Genomic DNA, 7,331 nt, shown 5'->3' with positions numbered 1-7,331 from the left:
TATTTGTAAGTCAAGTTTGTTTTAGTAATTCAATCAATAAATGTTGTCAAATCGCATAAATGAGCAAAAGCATTCTCAAGTAATATCCAGATATTGGATATCAACGTAGTTACAATAGCAGAGGCGGCGACACGAAATGTTGCATGGGTTTTGCGAGATCTACTCACCTTGCGCCGAATAGGTGAAATGGGTCGCCCATCTTTTTCGGGTCCTTAATGTACTATAATCTGTGATACTTGATTCATAGAGGGCGCTACATTCAAGTATCCGAAATGGACTCCTGTGACTTCGTGGGTCTAAAGGTTATGAATAAAGTACAAGCACTGTGACGACCATGACATATCATATCTGTTAATTCATGTTAGAAGATGACCTAGATATAATCATTGTTATAAATGAACAACAGGTCGTCTCTGTGGCGCAATCGGTTAGCGCGTTCGGCTGTTAACCGAAAGGTTGGTGGTTCGAGCCCACCCAGGGACGCTCTATTCTTTTGTTCGTGGAGGCTACCGTATTATAATAACGTTTAGTATTTCTATAGTTACTTCATGAAACAAAATGTTGCTGTGAATGACTTTGTTGCATATTTCTTGAAAGATATTTTTCATGGAAGCTATACTTCAATATACGTACATTACACCGAATATTTCAGAATGTTTAGCACATGATATTAACAGATAATTAAGTCATGTATAAAATACGTTGAAAATCTTATTATTTGGTCCTGTATATAGTGTGTTCCCTCAACTAGTGTATATTTAATTACTACCTTATACTAAAATATGTTTGGATATTTAGAGTACTAACACATTCCACTTCCGGCCCGGTTAGACTTAAAATGCACCACCAATATTCACTTTTGAGATATAATTTTTGGTATGTGTTGGTTCCTGGATATTTAGGCTTCGTCGTCCTGTACTTTGTTTAGTAATTCGAACTTCCAAGTTTTCGTAAAAAGGGAGAGTTTCGCGATTTCGACATCGAAAATGCCTTGTCTTAATTATGTGCTGAGGGACAGCCGCTTAGGTATGTGCTCTGTAACTTGCAGCACATGAACCTAAAAACGTTAGGTAATCAAACAAAAATTACGTTGTACTAAAGTCCATAAAGTACGTTCAAGGTCTTCACTTTTTCATAGCATAAAAACGATTTGATCCCTCACTTATTGTGACACCATCAAATTGACTGATTTCCATTCCCCTCAAAAGTCAACATGGTATTTTCCTCTATTTTACGCCACAACTCTAAACAGTCTTTTTTTGCTTGACGTGTTCATTTGCCTTCAATTACGTTTCAGTGGGTATCACTGTCGTATTCTGAGTCTTGCCGATAACATTTCGGATCAAATTCACGTAGCTATCGCCGAAAAAATTCGAAAATTTGTTCAACTAAACCGGAAGTCGGTCAAATTAGCATAACAACGCTTTTGGCCTTTGTCGTGTCGCGCCATATTGAATTTTTCACTGCATTAAATTGCGTTCGCCGTGCCAGGCAATCAAAAAATGTATTTGCACTAAAGTATGTTCAAGATCTGCACTTTTTCATAACATAAGTAGTTTCTCACCTCTCGGTTATTATTGTCGTCCAAATCACGTCCCAAATTTGGGTTCCCTGGCGCCTCTAATAAATAAGCTATATTACCGCTGGGTTGAATCAATGAATATATCACCCAAAAAATGGATGATTGGATTTTTTTTTACCTAACATTTTTCGCTCAGAAAGCTATTCACGGTAAATTTTGATTCCCCGGGCGCCTCTAATAAATAACCTATCTGAGCGCTGGGCTGAATCATTCATATCTCCAAATAAACATGGAAGAATGGGCGAACATTCGAAATATTCGCCGTGATATTGCATTACTTGCATTACATTGCCTTTTTGTCATGCCATAAATTGTGTTTTTAGAGTCCCTCAATTTTGATTCAAAGACTGCAGTCGCACAGAGATAACCATGACGTTAAATTCACGTGCAGTAAGTTACGTTTTCGGATTCCCTTAGATTTGTTTTTAACTTTGTCACATATTCCCACATCAAAGTGAATTATAGCATTAAAATTTGTTCTTGGCAACGTTATTATTTTCGTGATCTTGAATATATAGAACATGTCCTATTCAAATGAAGGATTTTGATAAGCCAATCGAACAACTTCGTACTGGAACGTCTCCAGTATAAAAATTCATCTACTCTCCAAAATTGGCAGTGACAACTAGCCCAAAATGGACTTTCTTTTCAACGCGTCTTAAATGTAATCACAGTGTTGAGGAACTGTGACGTAATAATGTTGACGTCACCGTACGTAAAACGAACTTGACAACATTCAGTCTCGGACAACTAAGCAAATGAATGGAAATATCAGTTAAAACTCATGATTCGGTTGATGGCCGGAATACTTTTTTTTACTATTCTGACATTTTCTCGGTCGAATTTTACACTGATAAGTAAATATTACGTAAGTAAACGATCCGGCGCATAGTCAACATGAGACTTAAGATACATGCGATAACAGTCAACATACCCCTCTAACTATCTTTATTTGACAAACTGATAAGACTCATTATTGTATACGGTAGTGATGTTTGGAGTGATGAAAGCACAACTAAGTCTGCAATTGAGGATGTCCATCTTTCATTTTGTCGGTTCATTCCTTGTCTCTCCAAATTCACACCAACAATGGCTGTTTATGGTGAGCTAGGAAGGTACTGACTGTTTTATCAAGAAACAACGACTTAAGTACTTCAATCGGGTAACAAACTCTGATAACACATTATTAAGAGAAGCCTACTGGTAAATAAGAATGTAAAATAAAGTAAATGGTTTACAAGTGTAGAAACCCTCATATTGATATTGATGTTGTCACCATTGTAAACTCGAGTAAAATAATGAATAAGTAAATCTTGATTTTATTCATAAAAAAATTAATAAATCATTTGAAAACCAATGGATTTTAGACATGCATCATGATAATAGAAAACAAATCATTTGAGAACCAATGGATTTTAGACATGCATAATGATAATAGAAAACAAATCATTTCAGAACCAATGGATTTTAGACATGCATAATGATAATAGAAAACAAATCATTTGAGAACCAATGGATTTTAGACATGCATAATGATAATAGAAAACAAATCATTTGAGAACCAATGGATTTTAGACATGCATAATGATAATAGAAAACAAATCATTTGAAAACCAATGGATTTTAGACATGCATAATGATAATAGAAAACAAATCATTTGAGAACAAATGGATTTTAGACATGCATAATGATAATATAAAACAAATCATGTGAGAACCAATTGATTTTAGACATGCATAATGATAATAGAAAACAAATCATTTGAGAACCAATGGATTTTAGACATACATAATGATAATAGAAAACAAATCATTTGAAAACCAATGGATTTTAGACATGCATAATGATAATAGAAAACAAATCATTTGAGAACCAATGGATTTTAGACATGCATAATGATAATAGAAAACACATCATTTGAGAACCAATGGATTTTAGACATGCATAATTATAATAGAAAACAAATCATTTGAAAACCAATGGATTTTAGACATGCATAATGATAATAGAAAACAAATCATTTGAGAACCAATGGATCTTAGACATGCATAATGATAATAGAAAACAAATCATTTGAGAACCAATGGATTTTAGACATGCAAAATGATAATAGAAAACAAATCATTTGAGAACCAATGGATTTTAAACATGCATAATGATAATAGAAAACAAATCATTTGAGAACCAATGGATTTTAGACATGCATAATGATAATAGAAAACAAATCATTTGAGAACCAATGGATTTTAGACATACATAATGATAATAGAAAACAAATCATTTGAAAACCAATGGATTTTAGACATGCATAATGATAATAGAAAACAAATCATTTGAGAACCAATGGATTTTAGACATGCATAATGATAATAGAAAACACATCATTTGAGAACCAATGGATTTTAGACATGCATAATTATAATAGAAAACAAATCATTTGAAAACCAATGGATTTTAGACATGCATAATGATAATAGAAAACAAATCATTTGAGAACAATGGATCTTAGACATGCATAATGATAATAGAAAACAAATCATTTGAGAACCAATGGATTTTAGACATGCAAAATGATAATAGAAAACAAATCATTTGAGAACCAATGGATTTTAAACATGCATAATGATAATAGAAAACAAATCATTTGAGAACCAATGGATTTTAGACATGCATAATGATAATAGAAAACAAATCATTTGAGAACCAATGGATTTTAGACATGCATAATGATAATGGAAAACAAACCTTGGCTAAAAACAAACTATGAACATACAAATTTTTTAAACAAGATTTAAAAATTGAAAATTACTTAATCAATATGCAGAACCATGGTCTTAGAAGGTTAATTTCAAAATTCAGGACAAGCAACCATGACCTTAAAATTGAGAAAGGCAGACATAATAATGTGCTGCTGGATAAATGAACGTGTCATATGTGCAGCAAAAATATAATTGAGGATGAGCAACATTATGTAATGAAATGTCCAGCTTACAGTCATCACAGGGACAAATTATTCCTGACTGCACAAATATAAAGAAAACAGTAAATTCATATTTATGGGAAACCATACTCTAGCACCAGCCGTAGCTGATTTTATGCGTCTAATAAATATTATTGTTAGGTAGGACCTGAAGATAGCATCAACATACAGCATTAATGGGCAAGTATCATTGAGTGACAATCTCCTTTTTTAAATCTCATTTATTAGGATTTCCGCATGAAGAAGTAACACGTTATCTTTATAGCAAAACAAATACAAATTTCTTTTATCTAGGTTGTATAATGGTTCTAAAATTATTAATATATCATGGGTATTTTTGTAAAGTGTTCCTTTATGTATTACCGGTAAAATATGTCTTCCATTAAAATGATAAAACCTCGACCGTAGTACACATACAGAGTAAACACAATTATCGAGAGTGAACGTCATTTGCACGTGCCATGAGAGCCGCAGAATCAAAAACAATCTGTTACCCTTCGCCGCCCAAAGCATTGATATGACTTTACATTGCATAGAAATGAACACTAAATGCAGCTATCCCGGCCAGCATTCGAATAACCAATCTTCATGATTTATGCAAGTGGTATTTCCATCTATTTGGTTAATGATTTGAACGTGAATATTGTCAAGTTCGAGAGTGTTTTTGGACGTACAGTAAAGTCCATCTTGGGCTAATTGCATTGCCAAATTTTAAAGAGTACATGAAATGTTTCAGTAAGGAATTGTTATGCATATCAACATCCATTATTGAAACAGAACATGTCATACATTCACCAAAATAATGTTGCTATTTTTCTAGGCATACTACGAATTGGAAACAAAAGAAATTGTCCGATCCAAACGACCTGCATGATCCTTGAAAATATAGTCTTATCGCCTTTGCCTTTCGAGCGAAAAAAAGGTCGAGGTCAAAAATAGAACAGGTTATTTATTAGAGGCGATCGGGAACCAACATTTGGAACGTGAATCATTGTTGACTGTAATAATCACAGGTCCTGTGAATAACCAATGGGTGAGAGACTATTTGCCAAATCCAAAATTTAGCGTGAAAGCCTTTCCGAGCAAAAAAAATATCGAGATAAAAAAAAGAAAAGAAAAATCCCAATTTCACCTAATCATCCATTTTTGAGTGATATATCATTGATTCAGCTCAGCGGTAATTTAGCTTATTTATTAGGGGCGCCCGGGAACCAACATTTGGGACATGAATGACTTGGACAAAATAATAACCAAAAGGTGAGACATTGCCTACCGTGGCGATAGCTACGGTGATTGCGACCCAAATCATATGTTGCTTTTAGTAATCGAGGGTAAAAACCGTGTTTATGTTATGAGAAAGGGCAGATCTTTTAATGAACGTACTTTAGTGCAAATACATGTTTTCATTGCCTGGCAGGGGAACGCAATTTAATGCGAGTAAATTTCCCTACTAAGCTTTCGATGTTGTAGTTGTTTGTGGTGTCCAAATCTAATATGGCGTCAAATGGCAAAAGCATTATTATGCAAATTTTCTTTAGTTGAAAACTTGTTTTCTTGGAGATAGCTACGTGAATTTGAACCAAATTCTTATCGGCAAGACTCAGGATAGTACAATGACAGCCACTGAAACGCAATTGAAAGCAAATTAACACGTCAACCAAAAAAGACTGTTTCGAGTCGTGGTAGGAATATACCATTGTTGACTTTTGAGGGGAATGGACTCGGAAATCAGTCGATTTGAGGGTGTCACAATAAGCAAGGTAGCAAATCGTTTTTATGCTACAAAAAAGTGAAGACCTTTAACCTACTTTTTGGACTTTAGTACAACGTAATTTTTGTTTGATTACCTAACGTTTTTAGGTTTCATGTGCTGCAAGTTACAGAGCACATACCTAAGCGACTGTCCCTCAGCAAATAATTAAGCCAAGGCATTTTCGATGTCGAAATCGCAAAACTCTCCCTTTTTACGCAAACTTGGAAGTTCGAATTAATAAACGAAGTACAGGACGACGAAGCTTAAATATTCAGGAACCAACACATACCAAAAACTATATCTCAAAAGTGAATATTCGTGGTGTATTTTAAGTCTAACCTGACCAAAAGTGGGAATTTGTTAGTACTCTAAATATCCAAACATATTTTTGTATTAAGGTAGTAATGAATAGAAATAATGTAAGTTAAAATGTTACTATGGTACCCGTTTATTGTGTTGCTTGGAAAATTAGCAGTATTACTGATGTTACAGGAAAAAAGACAAAATAACCTCGTACAAAATTAATGTAAATGTACATACTGATGCAAAATAATCAATTACAGTGCATGTACTTTAGTATCTGCATGTAATTTATGATAATCACAGAGTCCAAATAATTAAAAATAATTTAATTTATTGAACAGGTTGATTTATCACAGATAAATAATTCCTAAAAATACTTTTTTTCTAGTATTGAAGAAATATTTAGACCAGTATAATATGTATTTTAGAGGAACGCGTTTGTACACAACTCAACACAGCATACAGAAAATATTATTTTGGCAGATATCAAATTGGTTGGTTCTATTTTTCGATGCACGCTACTTATTGATTCGCAATGGATACGATTAGTAAGTATTTTGATAACGACTTACCAGTATATTGTAAAACAGCGGCGGTGACAACAACATCAAAAGAACTCCATGAAAACAAAAATAAAAAATACTTGGGCAACAAAAAGACAATAACAGCAACAGTAACGAAATTGTGATTATGAACATTTACAATGGCATAC

At 33.5% G+C, this 7,331-nt stretch overlaps 1 non-coding gene across 1 annotated transcript; it reads left to right on the top strand.

Annotated features, from left to right (window-relative positions):
- The first annotated feature begins 409 nt into the window (after positions 1-409).
- Positions 410-483, top strand: TRNAN-GUU (transfer RNA asparagine (anticodon GUU)). Its single transcript has one exon. It is a non-coding gene; the product is annotated as a tRNA-Asn (tRNA).
- Positions 484-7,331: the final 6,848 nt, after the last annotated feature.

The sequence above is a fragment of the Saccoglossus kowalevskii genome, chromosome 5 (assembly GCF_978046115.1).
Source record: "Saccoglossus kowalevskii chromosome 5, keSacKowa6.1, whole genome shotgun sequence".
Lineage (NCBI taxonomy): Eukaryota > Metazoa > Hemichordata > Enteropneusta > Harrimaniidae > Saccoglossus > Saccoglossus kowalevskii.
The sequence above is the reverse complement of the archived record's forward strand: the minus strand, read 5'-3'. Positions and strand labels throughout refer to the sequence as shown.